We start from the raw sequence: 21,095 nt of genomic DNA, 5'->3' as shown, positions 1-21,095 counted from the left end.
CTTGCCTTCTGCCCCCTCCTCTCTAAAATAAATAAATCTTTAAAAAAAACTTCTCAGGTTATGAACAAAAAGGATAATATTTGGTGCGTCCCATGTGTGAAACTCTGTCATTTCTGGGTAAGGCATAACCCACTTTGTCTTATGAAATGAATGGTCAACAGCAAAAATACAAATTTTTTGTCTTCAAGGAAAGGAAATCTATGGACAAAAGCACTGGAACCCTCCACAGTTATAAGGTGGGAATTAATCTGTAGTATTTGCTTTATAACTCTTTTGAGCTAGAGATCCAAAAAGCAGGTTCTGTTTTCCTTTACTGAAATATATAACCATAGACTTTGCCCAGACAGAGTCCTTTATGTCTGTTGGCTTTATGTAATATTACAGTAGCTCAAATCATAAAAGAAGGTCCTCATAAGGCATAATGATTTATCCAACATTATTCAAAGTCCAGATCATCACATTTTGCTGGAAGATAGTTCCGCCCTCTTCTCTAGAGTTCGGCATACTGGAAGCCATTTTCCCTAACATCACAAAATCCTGAATCTCAACTAAAGTTGGCTTTCATTTTTCCTGGCCATTTATACAGATCATGTAAAGACAGTGTCTGAAGATGTTTTATGAAATTAAATTATGCACCATTAAGGGGAAAAAAAAGCTGCCAAATAACCATGACTCTCTGAATTGTAAGATGAAAATACACCCCAATTTCAGATCTGTTTAAACATGCATGTATGTTGGGGAAAGGGAGGCACATTTCTTAAAAGTCAATAAAACATATAGTGTTAAATAATTTGGAAAGAAAAAGGGTCACCATGAAGTAATGACTCTATTGATTACAAAGTGAAGACTAAAACTCAGAAGACTTTTCTTCTAGAGAAGTATTTCTTTAGTTGTGATGACTAAAAAAGTGAATTGGAAGAGAGAAGAGAAAAATGAAGGAAAAAAACAGAGAGATGAGAGACTTTCTACAGGGAGATGAGACATTTTGGAAGGCACCCATGGGCAGAGAAACACTGGTTCATAGCCATCAGAAAGAGCACACTGCAGTGGAGGAGGGAAATAGGCTGCCTCTAGTAGAAAAGGGTGGTGATAATCCAATGAATTCAAGGAATGTGCCCAGGTCAGCGAGGCCTGGTGATGAAACACAAGGACGGCGGTGTGGAGCAGCAGGGAGATTGTGTTCTTGAGCCCAGGGAATGGGGGAAGCCAAAGGCACAGCTGGAGTGGAACCAAATTCATGTGAGGTCAAGGCAAAGTGAAATCAGGCCTGCTCTCCTTCGGCTTTGGAACTATGAAAAAAGCCACGAGCGAATCAAACAAGGAGCACCCCTAGGGGGCAGTGCAATGGGTTCTTTAGCTCCGCGTAGTGGTATACTATCTGCCAACCCATCTTGCCTTGCACCTACCCGAGGTGGTCAGTGCAGCTTAGTCAAAGTGGGTTCTCCGGCAGGGTGGGTGAGTCCATTTCTGCAGCCCACTCCAGCTGAGTTACCAGCAAGCTACATACTAACTACCAGATTCAGCCATGGAAAGGAGCTAGACGAAGAGAGATCCGAACAAAGTCATGTACCGCAGCGTAGCCCCGGAGGGTTGGGAGGGAAGAAGGGAAGCTCTCTCAAGGTGTTTCCCATTCAAACACTCTCTGAATCCATAAACTCTAAACATAGAGCTGTCCATATAATTGATCCAAATATCAAGCTGAAGTTTGGGGCTTCCTCCTTCACAAATAAATCAACACATATACTGGGTACAGGCATAGAGCAGGTGCTGAAGACGCTTCTAAGAAGAATAGCTTGTAAGTGAGCAGGACACACACTAATGAATTCAGTGAACCTTTACGGTACACCTAAGAAACGAACGGACGTGTAATGAGAACCTACCATGTGCTGGATATTTTCACTTCTCTATAACATTTACTGTTCCTCAACAACCCGATGAAGTAAGATATATGGCAATATACTCATAAACAGAGTAGGCCGGAGCAATGTGTTTAAAACCATGCAGCCCATAAGTGAAAGAACTGGGTCTTATTAACTCCTGTTCACATGCCATTTGTAGAGTCCCTTGGCATCTCACTTCAATCAACCGATCTAAAGCATCAGAATGTTCTAGAGAGTAGAGATGAAAAAACAATCATCATATCAGCTCCTGCCTCTTAAGGGGCACCTGGGTAGCTCAGTTGGTTAAGCATCTGCCTTCAGCTCAGATCACGATCCCAAGGTCCTGAGATCCAGCCTCCCGGATAAAATCTTAAAAAAAAACATTCAGGGGTGCCTGGCTGGCTCAGTTGGAAGAACACAGACTCTTGATCTCAGGGTCATGAGCTTGAACCCCATGGTGGGTGTAGTGATTACATACATACATACATACATAAACTTAAAACAAACAAACAAACAAATGGGGCGCCTGGGTGGCTCAGTAGTTAAGCGTCTGCCTTCAGCTCAGGTCATGATTCCAGGGTCCTGGGATCCGCATTGGGCTTCCTGCTGGGCGGGAAGCCTGCTTCTCCCTCTCCCTCTGCACCTGCTTGTGTTCCCTCTCTCGCTGTCTCTCTCTCTCTGTCAGATAAATAAATAAAATCTTTAAAAAAAAATAACAAATGCCCATTCAGTTATGGTCAACGACTCATCAGCTCATGCCCACATTCAAGAGCCCATCCCAATGTACCTGAAACTCTCCATGGTCCCAGAAGGAATCTAGCCACTCTGCATTTCTAAGACTGATGACATCGCCACAAGTATGAATGATCCTCTTGTTTCTCCATCTCCTTTACCCCCAAAACTCAAGGGTGCCAACAGCTGGACTTCAGCCCCATGCCTCCATGTGGCCCCCACCCTGTCTTGGTTTTGTTCTGTAGGTTGGTCTGGTTCTCCAGCCCATCTCCTGCATCCTCTCCTCCTCGTCCTCATGGGAAGCCCTGTGTGGACTCTGCCTCCCTAGTTCCAACCAATCCCTTTTTAGGAGAATGAATCTCGATCAGACCCCAATAGCCTATTATAAGAACTTAATACTTCATCATTAGGGCACCCCCTCCTTAGTCCATAAGAGAAGACAACTAACACAGTGAACATTTCCATATCTTCTTAATGTGGAAAGAATCAATCAGTAAAACACAGCCAGTAAGTAAAATAAGTGGACATCACAGATGACCACCGCAAGCTCACTTGAGAGCCCAAGTGCCATCATAATGAACTGAACAGTAATAATGAACTGAACCATCCCAACTTGTTAAAAGTGAGTTTCTGGGTATGTCTGTTTGTTTTTATGCTTTTTACTCTTTGCCAAAAGAGAGCTATAAAATAGGAAAGACAAGAGAAGCACTGATGGGTGTGTTGTAGGAGCCACTCCCCCAACACACTCAGTTTAAAAACTCACATGGGTGACCTAGAAGGTGCTCCCTTTACAGGCTTGCCCATTCCCTGTCCCCTTGGTGTGCACACGTGGGCAGCACAGTGGGAGAAACAACCCTAACAACTTTCTCTAATTAAACAAGGGAGACACACCCCTTAGCACAGCCCTCACCAAGCTCTAATGGAAAACACATGTCTCTCCTGATAATTCCACCTGAGATTCCTAGGGCCATAGTAACTCTCCAAACAAGACAGACAGTCCCCATGAAAAACAATGCAGGGAAGGAGAACAAAGTAATATGTAATAAGGAAAGATGACAGTTTCTCGTTAAGCTCCCCTCACTGAGCGACTCAGTGTCTGTGCTTACAATATTTGATGTTAAACATTAGCAATAAAAGAAAACACCTCCGTTCAACCACAAACATACTCAGCAAGCACCACGAGCCTGGAGTAGAATACGATCTACATTTCGGTCATGAGCTTGCATTTCAATCAGACGACCCCTGAATGGGAGGGAAACTGTGCCTACAATGACAGAGATGCCCTCTGTGAGTCAATGACCCATCTCTTAAAAACCACCCCAGCCGCGCTGTCTGCGACATCAATACGTCAAATCTGCCGTGCCTAAAAGGAACAGCTATTCTGACCCAGGAGAATGTAAGTTCTTTAAAAGAGCAAAAGGTGTTTGTTTTCAGAAGCCTGGCAAAGGCACAAGAATGAATCAAGACATCACCCTGTGGACAGTGGTCACAGTCAGTCAAGATGGTGCTGAAAGTCATCTCTTAGGCAGCCTGCAATCAAACTAGCCCACTCCGTGGCTCTTCCACGGTAGTCTTTTCCGTTCATTGTACTTACCTTGATTTCTCCTTGTGTATTTGCTTCTTCATTTGTTTACCATCTGCCCTTCCTGACACCAAGTTGCAGGTTACGTAAGAGAAGAGCCCACCTCTCCTGCTGGCTTAGTGACACGCCAGCACTGGCTGATAGCAGGTACTCAATATTTTTTTGCATTATTGCTCATTCGATATTTGCTTAATAAATAAGTCAATTAACATAATTAAGTAATCAGACATGTAATTAATGTGATCATTAATCATGAATTCCCAAAAGCACACTATCGTAACAGTAACAACTTGCCAACATTGAAAAAAAAGACGTATGGGAAGCATCAAAATTTCTAGACAATTTTTGAAGACCTTTTGGGGAGCAACCAATAACATGAATTGCCCTTGGATCTCTGCTTAGATCAATTTTTGTTTCTTTAAGGGAAGACCTGGCTTCTCACAGCCTATTGGAAGTCAGTATGGCAGTCCTGATACACCACTGTACCAAAGGCCTGTTGCAATGATGTGGTTGGTCAGGTCAAAGACGACAAAGGGAATGGTGCCCTGGACAACTCACACATCCTCATCTTGGGAGAAGGGATAGCAGATGTACCTCCCTCAAGCCCAAACAGACATACTTATAACGAAAGTCATACCAATGCCCAGTACAGGTCTGGGCTTACTAGGCATCTGGGAGTTCTAACTAGAAGCCAAAGATTAGCACTGACATTCTAGGGACTATAGCCCAAGACGGGTTCTTTTGCTAACAGCCATGCTCTTGAATGCCATAGGTACACGGCAATCATGGGCTCATAAGCCACAAGACATGCACCTGTCTGCACCAGGTTAACCCCCAACACAGCAGAGATTCAGAGCTGAGAGCTGGCACATACAGGGAATCCAGTGTTTTAATCACACATGACAATATACAAATTGGAGGCACCTGGGTGGCTCAGTCAGTTAAGCATTCAACTCTTGATTTTAGCTCAGGTCACGATCTCAGGGTCCTGGGATCGAGCCCCACATCAGGCTCTGTGTTCAGCACAGTGTCTGCCTGAGATTCTCTCCCTCTGCCCTTCCCCCAACTTGTGTTCACACATTCTAAAATAAAATAAATAAATCTTAAAAAAACAGACAAACGTCAGTTTTTCAGCCAAATTTAGTGATATTGTTTAAACTGAAAAATTTTAATGGAAATCATCAGTACCCATTTTGATAAAGGGAAGCTAGTGTTCCTTAACACTAGTGAATAAAAAAAACCGAAAGCAATTTTTAAATAATTTTTCCATTTCCATTGGATTATATTTTAAAATCTATCCTAACAAAACTTGAGCTGAAGATGAAACTTTATTGTTAAATATCTTTATTTAGATACCATTTTTAAGAAAAAGTTGAAAGTTTACTATACCTCTCATAAACTATAGTAATAAACTGTTGAAAATCTCTCACTAAAACTTTTCAATGTTGTACAAGACATCAAAGCAGTTGTTGTTTTGAGTTTACTGAGAAGGTATTTGGAAGTTAAATTCAAAAGGCAGACCAGGAAAATATACATTCCTAAAAAGATGAATTTGTAGATGAAATAAGGTTTCCATCCCACAGTCAGTACGCCAGGATATACTCACTCAAGGTACAGGAACTCAACTGCAGAAAGAGTTTCTGATAATGTCCCTCCTCCAGCTTATGAGCCATTTCTTCCACATACGAACATGGATTTGGGTCTTTCGCACTTGTGAGCAACAGAGCTCCAGACGAGCGACTGCCTTCTGACTCATGGTGGAATCCCCTTTCATACTCCCTAAATCATGCTGTTCTATTATTTATTTATTCGTCAGAGAGAGACAGCACTCAGAACCCTGGGATTATGACCTGAACCAAAGGCAGATGCTTAACCAACTGAGCCACCCAGGTGTCCCTCCCCTCATGCTGTTCTAAAGGACAACTTTGGTCTTTACTCTTACATTTTGCTTTTATTTCCCAAGAAACCTTCAGTTTTTTAAAACACTGAGTGCATGCACGTTTTTTGAGAACAAACAGGAGAGCTTGAGGAGAAAAGATCAGCAGCTCTTTTAGAGATTTTATTAACAACAAAAGCCTTTAAGCTGTGTTTGATGACTAATGTAAGCATGAAAGTGACTCTATTTTGACAGGTCTTGTTATTGTTTCAGTAAACACGAGTATCAATTTGTAACTCAGGAACATATCAAAATGTTTTTCCTCTGAATGGTAAATGTATTTTTAAGTGACAAGAATTCTTCTTACGATAGGTTTTCCAGGATGGATTTACCCTCATCGTTTGAAAGAAAGTTGTGTTGCCATTAGTCGGATGTTAAGCATCTTGTTTCAAGGACAGGGAGTCAAATGTGAGCTCTTACTACTGAGAGCAAGAGAAAGTCTCCTTTTGCCAGAAGTGACTTTTAACAAGCTCTGGCTCATCTGATGGTGGGGAGGAAGGGCGTGTGAAGTCTGCAGCAGATGCCCAAAGCATTTTGAAGGTCCAGGCAAATAGTGGGGATGTCGGTCAATACACTCGCTCTGGATTCTTAAGCCCTCCAAAGACATGGTTGGATCAACAGAGTATAATCTCCACGTTGACCTGCAAACTGCCTTTGGTGATTCCGGCACTTGGGAGCATTATTATTTTGCCTTCCTAGGTTTCATCATGCTCACTCTTTCAACACTCAGTGGCATGCAGTTTTGAGAAAAAGGGGTCAGGAGGTTCTCATATGGGTCATGCAGCCACCAGCTCACTGTGGAGCCTTGGGACTCAGTTTCTTCATCTGTACAATGAGGTGATTCACCTGGAGCAGAGATCCCCTACCTTTTCTTTCCTCACACAGGTGCCTTCTTTTGAAAGGCTTTAGCTGCTAACAAAATAAATGACGTGGTTAACTAGGTCAGAGCTAGCTCAACGTGATCACAGACAGAAGCATCTTCTTTTATTTTTTTTTAATTTTTAAAAATATTTTATTTATTTGACAGAGACAGAGCAAGAGAGGGAACACAAGCGGGGGAGTGGGAGAGGGAGAAGCAGGCTTCCCGCTGAGGAGGGAGCCCAATGCGGGGCTTGATCCCAGGACCCTGGGATCATGACCTGAGCTGAAGGCAGACGCTTAACGACGGAGCCACCCAGGCGCCCCAGAAGCATCTTCTTTTAAATACCGAACACAGGTTAGTACTTTCAAAGAACCAGGGAACTCAGGGTCCTCGATAATTCCGACAGATTCGTTCTAGTCATTCGTTGGCTGAGATCCGTTACTCTGGATGCATGTTGCTTTCAGTGCTACACAGCCCAGCAAAACATGCGAAAGAGCCAGGGTGGCTTTTTGGAAGCTGACAAGCAGAAATTGGCACTTAGGTAGCATTAAGCTCCAACCCAAATCGAAAATGCAACTAGCAGCGACGCTCCTCAACTCAGCGCATCCTGTCTGTGGCAGGTTACCCTATTCGTTTTGAGCGCTGTGCTGACAAGGTCAAGGCATGAATTCTCCCTGCCTTTTGATTAGCCTCTTCTAGGATCTCCTGTGTTCATGCAAAGCTGGGCCACGCACCAGGTCTGACACCCAGCCCCCCAGGGTTTGACTCAGCAAAGCCTATAGCACCCAGCCAGGAAAGCCTCCCTGAACAACTCTGGGGGACCCCGCTCATGCTGTTTTCTGAGTGAATACCCCTGACGTGCACACAGGAGCCCTGTGTTCAACTCCATCCACCTAGAGAACAGACTACAGAAATCATACACAGCTTTTATACTGCAAGCAAATATGGGGTCCTTAGGCACAGAAGCCAAAAAGAACTGCTTTACGCTTGCCCCGAAGACCTAAAGCATGAGAACTGATAACAGCAGCGTGGTCCATTCCCTGCTCACCTAAACCCCAGAAATCAAAAATCAATAATCAGACCAACTCTAGATCATCTATAAGAGATGAGGCTTGGAAAGGCATTTGTCTGCTCAAAAACAACACTGGACGCAAGCAAGCAGACAGGGAAAGGCAATGTTCAAAACTTTAAGGGGAAATTATTCCCAACCCAGAACTCTAAACCAAGCCAAACTAGCAACCAACTGGAGGGGTGGGATCAAGATGTTTTCTGCACGCAAGTTCTCAAAACATGGGTTTCCTTTGTATTCTCTCAAAGCTAGGGATGTGCTCTCTCGATGATGAAGAGTTCACTGAAAAAGAGTAATAACAGAGAAAAAAACAAATGAAGAACTCAAATTAACATCAGAAAATCTTAAGCTACCTTGGGGCACCTGGGTGGCTCAGTCATTGAAGCATCTGCCTTCGGCTCATGTCATGATCCTGGGGTCCTGGGATCGAGCCCCTGCATCAGGCTACCTGCTCAGTGGGGAGCCTGTTTCTCCCTCTCCCTCTGCTGCTCCCCCTGCTTGTGATTTCTCTCCCTCTCTGTCAAATAAATAAATAAAATCTTGAAAGAAAGAAAGAAAGAAAGAAAGAAAGAAAGAAAGAAAGAAAGAAAGAAAGAAAGAAAGATCTTAAGCTACCATGAAAATTCTCAAGGAGAAATGGGCGCTCCCCCATTCCGGCTGCTAACTTTCCCCTGACCCCATTTCCAGCATAGATCCAGTAACAGAGGCTCTACCACAGGCGAGAAGGAGCAGGTGATAGTGTGGACGTCCTGTGGGGACAGTAGGCCCAGGGGCCAATGAGACTAGACTGGAACAGGTGGGTGGGTGCTCCAGCAGGGATGGCTCCAAGGGAGAGGTTAAAAGGAGAGAGACCGAAGTGTCAGCCTGATATGTTTGCCCTTTATCAAAGGGAGTTTTCTAGAAATGTTGGAGAGTTAAAGAGATCAAGTAGAAAAAAAACATGTTAAGAGTATATAAAGTTATACCAGAAAGGAACTGCAAAGGGGGCATTCCCGTTCGCTCCTGTATGAACAATGCTTACACAGTGACTAAACCCCAAATTATGACATCATTATAGTGGACGGAAGAGGGAAGGGTGTATATGTGGGTTGAGGTGGGAGGGAAAAAATAATATCTTGGATAGCTAAGTCAAAAAATGACATTAAAAAAAAAAACTTGTAACTAAGTCTGGTGACAGATGATAACTAGACATACTGTGGTGATCATTTTGCAATATACACAAATATCAAATCTTTATGTTGATTACCCGAAACTACGTCAATTATACCTCAAAAAAAATTTCAAGAAATTACTTATAATTGTAAAAAAAAAAAAACACGTTTTAAGGATATTATTTAGAAAAGCCTAAACAGACCTAAAAAGCAAAAAATAACAATAGTTGCTTTGAGAAACAGGACTGGGGCCTGGGGAGAGGTGGGGCGAGAGACGGCTGTTTTTTATTAAAAGTCTGGTGGAATTAATTGATCCAAGAGAGAAAACAAGCCTGTTCGTGTACAAAGACACTGATCGCATTTCGTGTATAGGATTCTCATCATTTACTACATATTCTGTAATTGTAGGGTTTTTCTTTGGCCCAGGTGGCAGTCAACAAAGTTTTCATAAGTTTCTAAGAATCAGAACACACACACCAAAAAATACAATACCTTCGAATTGCACACAGCGCTGCGGAAGGTCCACAACTGAAATTAACAGGAAGCCCCAGGGGGAGGACTCCAAATACGAGCCTCTAGCCGCTGAAGGCGTGGCCCCGGGGCCTCGAACAGCTGCAGAGCACGATGGCTTTGCCCACAAGCCAGAGAAGCAGCAGGGCAATCTGGGCTCTCCCGACCTCCTCTTGTGTTCCTCCAATAAAGGCACCGCCATCAATGTCAGCCCAACCCCACCCGGGGTGTGGCAGAGTGCTCCTTCAAGACAAGATGTCATTTCCCAAACACTAAGCAAGCTGCTGCATCCCGAAGTACACAAGGACGGAGCCAACTGAGAACATGCAAGAGTCCACTTGACATTTTACCTGCAGAGAAAGAGCCAACCTGAGTCAAGAGGACCCATCCAAAAGGGACCTGAAATAGGATGGAGCTGGACCCTTTGATGTCTCAGACCAATGCACATCCAGTTTGGGTAATTCATGCCTAAAATGGGATATCGAGGTGGCAGAGTGGAGCTGTGGGTGAAGGCTGTGGTTGGTGCTGAAATTTTACTGGGAAAAATAAATGCTCTGCTTTCCCTAAAGCAGACATACCCAGCTATGTGGGAGGCAGCTGATATTTTCAGAATTAACTTTGTCCTACAGACAGACAGGATAAGCCATACAAAATCATGTCTCATTTTTTGTAGCACTCTCCCCTTGCAGGAGAGTCTACTTTATTGAGGGAAGAATGTACAAGAAGCCTGGCTGGAATGGCAGCTCTGCCACAAACTGTCATCTCGGGGCAAGTGACTTAAAACCCTGAGCATCAGTATCCCTTCTGCAAGACGGGGCTTCGATCCCTTGCTGGGTGGGATGAGAATTCAGTAAGATTGATAACTACACCCAGTGCCCAGTAGAGTCAGCTGGCCTAGAGCCCAGTAAATGGTCGTTGATGATATTGACGACCACTGCAGGCACCGTGAAGTGAAATCATGCAAGGCTACCACCCAAATCGGTCCAATGAAACCTGCCTCGTTACACAGTAGCCAAATCAGTTTATCTAGAAACCCAGTGAACCTGAGTGGCCACAGCAAGAGTGAGCTTTCTGCTTCATCTGCAGTTATCTTTCCAAGGAAAGTTTCGGTCCTGCTCTTTCCCCGGTTCTAAGATTCCTTCCATCTGGACCATGCCAGTGGCCACAGTGGGCCCAACGTGTTTCACTCAGATACTGCCCCCTTCATTCTGGGGACAGAAAGATTTCCTTCCTAAAGACATGGAAATCTACAGAGAACAAAAAGCACTCTAGAGTATTTCAGAAGAATCTTTGATGATAGTGCAGCATTTCATGATTCCCCAAGCATGCCTGTAATGATATACGGATACCATGAACATATTTGATCTCACTTCTTTAAGCAAATGGGAAATGCCCCTCGAAAGATTGACTGTTAAACTAATAGAGACTAAAATGCACCTTGAAAAAAAATTGGTCTTTGAGAGCAAAGATAAAAGTACAGGAACCTGATAAAAATGTATTCATTGAAGAAATGGTGAAACATAAATAAAGCCAAGAGAACAACATATCTGAGAGTTTTCCCCCCAGTCATCTGTGATCTGCTCTCCGGGAAAGCGCAGCCAGCCTCACTGTCCATCAGTGCCTACAAGAGACCCTCCTCCCCCTTCAAGGGGAAATTAGCCGCCGCCGCACAGGGCTCCTGGCCACCTCCAGTACAAGCCCACCCACCCTCCCCCTTGTCCTCAGGTATGAGGAAGAGTCCTCCTCCTCAGCCCAGCCCCCTGGGTCTTCCCCAAAATCCCCGTGTCACGTCTCCTGCCCCATGTCCTAGCCTTTCCTCTCCACTGCCTCCAGCCCCACAGGTTTCAGTGTCCTCCGGAGGACCCACCCAGAGCTCTCATAGCACCTGCAGAACGGCAGGGAGGGGACAGGGGTAGGACTCTACAGGAAGGCAAATAGGAATGGCTTTCAAATGCACTTCCGACATCCAAATAGGTTATCTCAACAGGAGTGAAAGCTAGGCATTAGAGAGCATGAATTTCGGAAACTGCTCAAATTCTCTTGGCCAAGTCAGGAGCTAGCCGAATCACAAAGTGGTCAGGAGGACATGGCTGGGAGGATGGAAGTGAGAATCCGTCCCTTCTGCTAAGACTTGAAGGCCAACCCCTGCAGACACTGCTCTCGCCAAGGCCAGGAAGGAGCACTTGCACATGGAGTGCTCGCTGACGCCCTGGAGAGTTAGCTGACCTGGCTTCTCCCTGGCGCCTCCATCTGGGACCCACCGTGCTCCAAAGCTCCTGTGAAGGGGGCTCTTTGGGGGCACCCACATTGGTAATAAGTTTCCTCAACACTGTCCTCCAGGCCCTCCTCTTGTTACCCAGTAAGTGCTCCCCCGGGAATTCCCCAACCACCCATGCTTGCGCCCCCAGATACCCAAATCTGTACTGCAACCATCTGTCCCCTGAGCATCAGCCCATGGAGCCTAGCGTGTGGGACTTAAAACTCGGACAACTTCACTTGGTGGCCCACAGGCACATCAAATTCAATACTGGACAGGTCACCCTTCTTTCCCATGGTCCCAACCTGNNGAACCTCAGGAACCCTCATACTGGTTAATGCCAGCCCCTCCTTGTAGACCCTCCACCTCTTTCTTCACACCCCCCAAGTCACTCCAAACTCCCGATTTTACCTTGAGCCTCCCCCCCGAATCCATTTCCTCTTCCCCATCTCCACTGCCTCTCCTCACCACCATGTGCTCCTGCAAAGCTCCTAACTTGTCTCTGGTCCCAGGCTCTCTCTCCCCTCCTTCATCCAGTGGGGCTGAGAAAAAGCCAAAAAGCAGAATCTGGCACAGCTGCTGCATGGAGTTCTGCACTAAACTAATGGTGTCTCCCCCTTTCTCACCCAGCTGCAGCCGCACTGGGCTCCCTGCTTTCCTGTTAACACCCAAGCCCATTCTACTCAGGGCCTCTGCACACACCATTTCCTCCGGAACATTCCACCACAGAGGGAGGTGCTTGGATCATTTTGTTCCCCAGCTCGTTCTTCAGGTGTCTCTTCAAGGTCACTCCCTGAGATGCCAGTGATGACCACTTCAGCAACATAGCATCTCCTTGTCACTCCCTGTCCCTTGTCCCTGCTTGTTTTCTCCAGAGCATCCAGCTGCTTCTAGCATTTTGTGTATTTGTTTGTCGTCTTTCTTCTGCCATTTCCACCCCTGGAATACTAGCTCCATGAAAAAAGGGAGCCTGTGTACACATTTTGTGTCCGCTGCTACATCTCTAGCACCTAAAACACCATCGGTAGAGTAGACACTCAATATTTGTTGAATTTTTGAATGGAGGTTTCAGAAGAAAGGGTCTAACATGATGCTATTTATATTAGGGTAATAGATGGAAGTGGCTTTTTTGATGTAGTCCAAATTCCTTTGCACGGCCCAATAGTAACCCCTTCATAAATTGGCCCCAATGTTTCTCTTTCCAACCTCATCTCTGGATATTCCCCAGAGCACATAAAACAACTCTTCCCCTCCCTTCCTTTCTGGTCTCATCCTCTCCCCTCCTCCTTTTCTTTCTGTCTCTTCATCCATCTGTAGACGTGAGTATATGAGTGCTACTGTTCAGGATTCTGTGAATTAACTGAGTACCTGGTATATAACAGCTACTCAACATGCTACTCACATTAGCTGTCTTCGACTTTTCACATACCGATCACCCTGTCTCCTGCCCAGTCCCCATAGGCCGTTGTTTGTTATCTGAGGACATTCTATTGCTTCGTCCTGGCCCATGTGTGATAATTTAGTGTGTACAGCATAACCCTGCATTAGAATTATTTGCTTGCTAATCTGTTTCTCACCAGGAGTCAGAATGTGTCTTAGTCATCACTGTATCCCCAGCAGCTAGTAATAACGATACACCTCATTTACTTGTACTCATTTGAATCAATCCAGCAATTTAAAAACAGTCATGCACAACAGGATAAAAAGAAAAAAAAAATAGGAAAAAGAAGCTGAGGTAAAGTTATTATCCAAATAGCATAATCATAAAATTGTGCAAAATCACTGAAGAAGAGCTTTGGAGTTATTAGAGAGGAAAACCTGAGGGGTCTCTAGAATGAAGATTAAATCTGGTAAAAACAGCCCTTTTAGGTCTTCAACCAGAAGTTCCTGGTGCTGACACACTGAGGTCTGAGAGAACAGCCTTACATGGGAACTCATGAAAGAGCCCGTGTCTAAGAACAGGCACATGAGACCACCGCCCAAGAAACGTCTGCTAAATGCTGAATACAAAGAAGCCCATAACTATTTTCAATGAACTGAAGCCTTTCTGTTTGGCAAGACTTTTCTTAACTAGCCCCACCCTATTCAGGCTGGGGGAATATCCTCTGGTCCAGCTCAGTTCACCAAACCTTTTGAATAGCTTACAATGTTTCGGATCCCATGCTGGTTCCAGGTACCCAAGAATAACAACTTATATTCCATGCTCCCCAGAATGTACCCTCAGCGTGAGGCAGGTGAGTCTCCCCATGCTGACCACATCTGGTCCTTACCCCTCATTTATTCCTGGGTTTGTCCCTCACTGTTAATCTTTCTTTTACAATTATATCTTCTCTTTTAGGTCTATATGATTGATAATTCACAGAGATTTCATTAACTATTCCAACCCTCCTGATCTCCACTATTCCTATATTGTAAGGCTCTGGGGACTGTGGCACACAATTTAGAATTGTGGTGTACTATTTCAGTCAATGCACTGAACCAGCCATGCCTCCTAAACCAGAGAGCAGCCCTCAGAGACAAGCACAGACCTGGGGCTTCTGGTATACCCTCTGGGCCCAGCACCAGGTGGCCTAGAGCAGACACTCATACACAGCTGCTGATTGCCCAGCTGGAACAGAGATAAGGGGAGCAACATGGAACTAGACTGGCTATCAAGCTAAAAAAAAAAAAAAAAAAAATCCCTCCTAACGCAGAAGCAACATTCTTCCAACATAATTATTTTCGTCCTATGCTGAAATCATTAAGTATAATTCTGTAATGCTGCAAAATGTAAGCCCTAATCATTGGCTCCCACAATCCATCTTCTCTTTAGAGTGACACAGTAAAACAAGAAAACAACACTAAATTTGTGGAGAGAGGGCATGGTTTCAAAACCCAACCCTGTGACTATGGTCAAGGACTGTGCTACTCAATCCGGCAGCCGCTAGCCACATGCGGCTATTTAAATTTACCTTTAAATAAAATTTAAAATACAGTTCCTGAGTCAAACTAGCCACACTTCATATACTCAACAGCCACAAAAGGCTACCATACTGGACAGTACAAATGTAGAGTATTTCCATCACTGCAAATATTCTACTGAATAGTACAGGTCAGAGTCATCCTTTGATAATTCAATTAAACTCCTACAAGCCTCAGTTTCCTCTCGTGTAAAAAGAGAACAATACCTGTCTTACCGAGTTGCTGTACAATTTAAATAAGGTGCTAAATATGAATGTCCTTAGTAATTTTAGTATAGCGTGACAAACTATAATTGTATAGTTATATATATATTGTTTTAAATATATAAATATAAGAGTCTAACAACTGTCAATAATAGTGGCTGTCAAAGGGAGTTACTATCAATTAGAACAAAGAAATTCTATCTCAGGCTGTGTGAATACTGTCCAGGAGGAGGGGAGAAAGTACACACTGGTCAGACCAACTCAGGAATGCTGAATTCGGGAGGAATACAGATAAACTGAAGCATGTCCAGAAGAGTCTGGAAAACAGTAAGGTTAGAAGCCCAGGAGTTCTCAACCGGAGGAAAAGGACTTAGCAGGCGCAAGAAGAGAATGCATCTTGAAACAAAGGATTGTCTCAGAAAGGGGGTGTGGATCTTGGGCAGCTGCAGAGATAATCGAGAGGTGGGCTTAACTCATTGTAAGGAAAATATTTACTATTTAGCTGTCACCATTGGAAATGCTGCCTTATGGAGAAGAGGGCTTGTGATCCCAGAAAGCGGGATCAAACGCAGTGGTTCTCAAATTTGTGTGTGTGTCAAGTTACCCAGGGAGCTGGAGAAAATTCAGATGCTTTGGTCCCACCTCCAGGGATCTTGGTTCAGTAGGCGTGGAGTGGAGCCCATGATCTTCGTCTCTAACAACTGCCCAGGAGGTGCCCTTGATGAAGCCCGTCAGAGTTCACTCTTTGAGGGCCACTACTCCAATCCAAGCTGGAAGAACCCATCAGCAACGGTATAATGGGGACTCCTGAAACCAAATGGGAGTTGGACTTTGCAACCTTCCAAAACAACTCTTGAGGACAGTGCTACAAGGACTCCAGGTGGGTCCTGGGCATGGCAGACAGCACAGATGCCCAGCCTGAGAAAACACAGAAGGCAGAGTCCCACAGGTCTCTTGCCAGGTACATCTTTGTGTAGTCACCTCAAGCAAACCACTTTCTTGCGGTTTTGCCATTTACAAATGGCGGGTAATGTCATCATGCAACGCCACATGCCCTGAAGGAAACAGCCTATGCATAGACTCTTCTGCAGGCCACAGTCTGCAAATGTGGGTCCAGAACTAAATCACACCAGAGTGGCTCTCTAGGCTGCAGGGGTAATCTGACACAAGAGGGTGGCTGCATTGTAAGGCACTCAATGTCAGTACTCTGACCGGCAAGGAGGCTAAGAAGAGGGGCATTTGGCTCCACCCTTGCCTATCCAAGGCAACTGCCACATGGCCAGATGGAACACAGGTCAGAACTCGCCACTACTCTCACCAAAAACAGATCTGTGCCTGAAGTTTTTAATAGTTTTATTCATAATACCCGACCCTGAAAAGAAACCAAAGGAACATCACCTAGCAAATGCATAAACAAATCATGGCATGTCCCTTAAATGGCGTCCTAGATCACAATAAAAAGGAACAAATGATGGCTATATGCAACAGGGATGAATCTGCATACTCGATGCTGAGTAAACAAAGCCAGACACAAAAGGCATCATAGTATGTGCTATCATTTATATGAAAGTTCAGGGAAGACAAATCAAATCTATAGTGCTAGGAAGCAGATCGATCCCCGGAGGTGGGTACTGACAGGTAAGGGACTCAAAGAAATCTTTTGGAGTGATGGAGTGTTCTAGATCTTGGTTGCTATGTGGTTACACGAGTGCGTACATTTGGCTGTATGCTTGTGTGCATTTTATTGGCAGTATACTGCCAAAAGGTAACCCCTTAAAAACAAAAATAAATGGGTGTTTTCTGCTTTGGGTCCATCCTACTTTATGTCGTGCTTAAAAGTGGTGTAACTGATTGCCTCCGAAAGGAAACTGGGTAGCCAGGGACAGGCGTGGGAANCTTCAAGCTGTTTACCCTTTTGTACTTTTAAACTTTTGAACTGTGAGGCGGTATTAGTGATTTCTTAAAATAAGTAAAATTTAAAAACATGTTCTTTGTTGGTAAGATGAGAAAGACACAGCCCTAAGACGACTGGGCCGTTGCTCAATCTGTTTCAGGTTGTGGAAATCTTGCTTCTTGAGATGGGCGCTATCTGTGGTCTGTGTTTTATCAAACTCGTTGGAGCTGTGAGTGAATGCCATTTTTTAAGTATTATTTAGTATTCCAGCATTTTTCATAAAATATGTCATAGATAAGAACACATACACACGGACACAGACACACAGAGTTTTAAAATAATCAGAACTTGAATGTCATGTAACTACCACCTGAGCTAGAAAATAGAATACTGCCCACACCCCAGAACATTCTATGTGCCTCTCTGTGGTCATACCTTCTCATTCCGCTCAGAGATAAACACTTCCTTGATTTTAGGGATAAGAATGTCTTTCTAGGGGCGCCCGGGTGGCTCAGTCGGTTAAGCGTCCAACTCTTGATTTCAGCTCAGGTCATGATCTCAGGGTCTTGGGATCGAGGCCCATGTGGGGCTCTACGCTGATCATGATGGAGCCTGTAGGATTCTCTCTCTCCCTCTGCCCCTCCCCCCACCTATCTCGCCCTCTCCAAAAAAAAGAAAGAATGCCTTTCTAATCTATGTGTATAGTCCTAATCAATACTGTTTAATATGTTCAAAAACTTTTTAAAAATTGGATCATTCTGCACATATTATATGCTTCTTTTGCCCAAAGTTATGTCTGTAAAATTCATCTACCTTTGCAAAATTCATTGTTGCCTACAGCTGCAGTTTATTTTCACTGTGATGTAGTATTTTATGGTAGGAATGCATGTATCACAATTTACTTACCCGTTAAAAGATTCATGGACATTTTGACTCTTTTTGTCCCCACTGCCTATAAGAAAAGTAAGTCCAAACACATGGTCTGACATTCAAGATGACCACACTGCCCCCCAAATATGTGTCCAAAACACCTAGCCAGTCTCATCTCCCCACTTTTCTCTACCAACCTTTACCTGATTGCACCTGTTCAGTATATTGGTCAAAATATTAAGAACCATGTCTTAGGGCTGGAATGCTGTTGACCTTATATTTATATTCGATCTACACAAATCGTTCCTGTCCATCCGGATCTTGCTCAAGCAAGATCGCCTTAGAAAGACTACATCACTACGCTGTCACTTCCCGCTCCATCAAATGAACGAGGCTTTCTCTGTTTCTTCCACCATACCTGCTTCATGCGACCTTGTGTTATACCCATTTGTTATGACCATGTCTCAGATTTTGTGTTTCTAGTGCACAGCAGGTAAAGGACAGATAAAAAATGTTAGAGCTTTTGAACCCCGACTCAAAATCTTGAAAGCTACTGCTGGGATCAGGTACTAAACCATTCAAAAAAGGTTTAAAAAGTTAATTTCCACAAAAATGCAGTAACACCAATTAAAGAAAAACATCATCACTTTTGCTTAAGATTTGGGTTCCTCGGGGCACCTGGATGGCTCAGTCTTTGGGCGTCTGCCTTCGGCTCAGGGTGTGATCCCGGCATTCTGGGATCGAGCCCCGCATCAGGCTCCTCCGCTGGGAGCCTGCTTCTTCCTCTCCCACTCCCCCTGCTTGTGTTCCCTTTCTCGCTGGCTGTCTCTCTGTCAAATGAATAAAAAAAATCTTAAAAAAAAAAAAAGTAAACCTGATATATGATGGAAGTGGGACTGCATGCTGCTTTAAAAAAAAAAAAAAAGATTTGGGTTCCTCATATTCCTAACATTGATCTTTTTTTTCTTACAAAAAAATACAGAGTTTTAGAGTCCCTGGGACACAGAATCCTAGAGCTTCACATAATTTAAGATCACTTGATAAGAAGCACACTATTTAAAGAAAATGATGACCTTGAAAATCATTTTAACCCCAAAAGCAAGAGAGGGGGGATAAAACACCAACATTTTAAATAAATTAATAAATGGATCAGAAATTACAACTAATAAGTATTTCAGAATTTTAAAAGTGGGACTCTTCTCTTTCTGTCAAAGAAAATACATGCATGGAATGTAGATACTACAAAGAGGAGAAGAAAAAAACAGATAAGCAGAAAGTTTTAACTGGACCGAATGCCTGGCCATTGTTTGCCTCTCCATCAGACTCATTAAAAATAAATAAATAAAATAATGGATGGGGGCACCCTGCTGGCTAAGTAGAGCATGTGACTCTTGATCTCAGGGTCATGAGTTCAAGCCCTACATATTGGGTGCAGAGTTTATTTTTTTTTTTTTAAGATTTTATTTATTTGAGAGAGTGAGTGAGAGAAAGAATGAACACAGGAGCCGGGGCGGAGGGAGAGAGAGTGGGAGAGGGAGAAGCAGACTCCCCACTGAGCAGGGATCTCGAAGCAGGGTTCAATCCCAGGACCCTGGGATCATGACCGACTGACCCACCCAGGCACCCCACAGAGCGTACTTTAAAAAAAAGAAAAGAGTTTAAAAAAATGGATAGAAGACATCACTCCAAAATAATACCAAATATGCCTTCCAATTACTTTATGTAAAAATCATTCCCTTTAATGGATGTTATTAAAAGATGTTTGCAATGTACATTACAGAAATTAGGCTAAAGCTGTTAATATAAAAAGACTTCCTACGAATCCATAGCAAAAAAAGCCCAATGGCACAACTAAAAACATCGACAAAGTTATTTATAAATAGATAATGCAAAAAGATAATAGCTCTTAAACATGAGAAAAAATGCCCAAACCCAGAGAAGTGCAAATTAAAACCAAATTGGGATGCCGTTTTTCACCTACCTGATATGCAAGATCAAAAAGTTTGGTAAAACACTGTTGGCAAGGGTATAGAGAAACAGGAAGTCATACACATTGCTGGCTGGAACATAAATTTGTAGAACTCCAAGGAAATTCTATAATGATATCCATCAAAATTACACATGCACGGGGGCACATGGGCGGCTCAGTCAGTTAAACATCCAACTCTTGATTTTAGCTCAGGTCATGATCTCGGGGTCTTGGGACTGAGCTCAGGATGAAGGCTCCCTGCTCAGTGGGGAGACTACTTGGGGATTCTCTTTTTCCCTCTCCCTCTGCCCCTCCCCCTGTTCACATACACTCTCTCTCAAGTAAGTAAATAAATCTTTTTTAAAAATGACACACACACATTCTCTTGAACCCAAAAGTTCCATTTCTTGGAATGTATCCTACAGAAATGCTTTCACATATGCAAAATAATGCACGTGCCAAGACCATTAGCTAGAACACTAAAATAGCAAAAGTTTGGAAAATATCTTAGTCCATCAGTAGGAGAAAGGTTAAATAATTTATGACATCCTTAGGATGGAATTCTATGCAGTTGAAAAAGAACAAGGAAGTGATCGCCAAGACATACAAGAAGAGGACTAGCCCAAATAGTATCCCACAATTTGTGTAGAATATTGCCTATTTTGTAAAATTTGCAGAGTCTGTAATGATACAGAGGAAATGGTAACATTGGTTGCCTCTGGGAGAAAACCGTGTGGCCAGACAGGCATGGGAAAGAGATCTCCAAAATGTGTATCATTTTTTTACCTTTAAACGTTTGAGCTCCGAGGCTATTAACTGTTTTTTAAGTAAATAAATACAATTTGAAATTAAGAGGATTTTAAAAACATGTCCCTCGTTGGTAAAAGGAGGGAAACACAGTCCTAAGATTATTGGACTATGGCTCAATCAAGCACAATGTAATATACCCTCCTTATTTGAGGGCTCACATAACTTCAGAACAGGATAAAGAAATTTGGAACAGACACCAGAAACACAGCTAAAATACCCGAGGTAAATTCACATTCAGCGACCCTGAGAAGATACAGCTCACTTTAAGAGAAATCAAGACTAGCACAGATCAGCAGAAAAACGTTCAAGTTGCTCCAGGGAGCCTAGAAAATGGCAAGTTGTGTATGTTTTGTGCACTTTCTTACTTCCTAACTTTAAGGTTAAGAAGTCTATGTCTTGTGACAAGGTA

At 43.5% G+C, this 21,095-nt stretch overlaps 1 protein-coding gene across 3 annotated transcripts in view; it reads right to left on the bottom strand.

Annotated features, from left to right (window-relative positions):
* The window catches only part of RETREG1 (reticulophagy regulator 1), a 124,068-nt gene that overhangs the window by 101,755 nt on the left and 1,218 nt on the right, over positions 1 to 21,095 (bottom strand). The gene's annotated exons all lie outside the window — the stretch shown is intronic.

This window comes from Ursus maritimus, unplaced genomic scaffold (genome assembly GCF_017311325.1).
Source record: "Ursus maritimus isolate PB19 unplaced genomic scaffold, ASM1731132v1 scaffold_15, whole genome shotgun sequence".
NCBI classification, from domain to species: domain Eukaryota; kingdom Metazoa; phylum Chordata; class Mammalia; order Carnivora; family Ursidae; genus Ursus; species Ursus maritimus.
The sequence above is the reverse complement of the archived record's forward strand: the minus strand, read 5'-3'. Positions and strand labels throughout refer to the sequence as shown.